The sequence below is a fragment of the Cucurbita pepo genome, chromosome LG01 (genome assembly GCF_002806865.2).
Source record: "Cucurbita pepo subsp. pepo cultivar mu-cu-16 chromosome LG01, ASM280686v2, whole genome shotgun sequence".
Classification (NCBI taxonomy): Eukaryota; Viridiplantae; Streptophyta; class Magnoliopsida; order Cucurbitales; family Cucurbitaceae; genus Cucurbita; species Cucurbita pepo.
The window spans coordinates 14,409,736-14,410,828 of NC_036638.1; the positions used below are offsets into that span (position 1 = coordinate 14,409,736).

Genomic DNA, 1,093 nt, shown 5'->3' on the forward strand with positions numbered 1-1,093 from the left:
CGACACAAAAAAAGGCGTTAAAAGAGGTGCGATCAAAGGATAAGGCGACACTATACATGTTGTTCCGAGCCGTTGACAAGTCAGGCTTTGAGAAGATTGCCAGTGCAACTACTTCAAAAAAAAGTGTGGACACTTTAGGAAAAGTGTTCAGAGGAACCGACTGAGTCAAGCAAGTGCGTCTCCAAACTCTTTGTGGCGAGTTGGAGAGCATGAAGATGAAGAAGTCGGAAAGTGTATCTGACTACATCACGCGTGTATAGACTATGGTAAACCAACTTGTAACGACCCGAAATTTTCTACTTAATTTAAGGTCGCATATTAACGGTTTCATCTTACTAACAATAAACTTATTTTTTTATTTTTATTTATTTATTTGAAAAGTAAAAAAAATATATATTTTTTTTTTGGAAGAATATTGATGAAACCTTGCGAGGTTCTAAGGATATTTTGTTTAAACATTAAAATTTATAATTATTATCTATTTTTTGGATCATGGACATCATTGACAACTTGTTGTTGTGGTGTAGTGGTTATTACGTTAGTCTTACACACTAAAGGTCTCCAGTTCAATCTTGGGCAACAACTTTGCTTCTTTGCTTGCAATGATGTAGTTTTCGGATGGGAAACATTTTTGTTCATCCAAGACTCATACTCTAAGAAATTTGTGTAACACTCACTATACTAGAATTTATTTAGAGCATTACAAACTAGTTTAAAAACGTTCTCCAGTCACTCTTAACTACCACATTGAAACTTACAGAAAANACTCACTATACTAGAATTTATTTAGAGCATTACAAACTAGTTTAAAAACGTATAACTCAAAGCTAAACCATTGTAATGACCATATCTATCTTTGCGTAAATCTCTCTGTTTGGTAATTTACTAGAATTGTATAAATGATTAATATTTGGCTTCTAACTCAAAGCTAAACCATTGTAATGACCATATCTATCTTCACGTAAATCTCTCTGTTTGCCAACGGTGACTTTCTAACTCAAAGCTAAACCATTTTGGGTACACTGCAAAGCCTATGATATCTTTGTTCACTCGAAATGGAGTAGACTAGTCAAACTGTGGTAGGACGAAGGTG

At 34.2% G+C, this 1,093-nt stretch overlaps 1 non-coding gene across 1 annotated transcript; it reads left to right on the forward strand.

The window, feature by feature from the left end:
- The first annotated feature begins 512 nt into the window (after positions 1–512).
- TRNAV-UAC lies at positions 513–585 on the forward strand. The gene has a single exon. It is a non-coding gene; the product is annotated as a tRNA-Val (tRNA).
- The last annotated feature ends 508 nt before the right edge of the window (positions 586–1,093 follow it).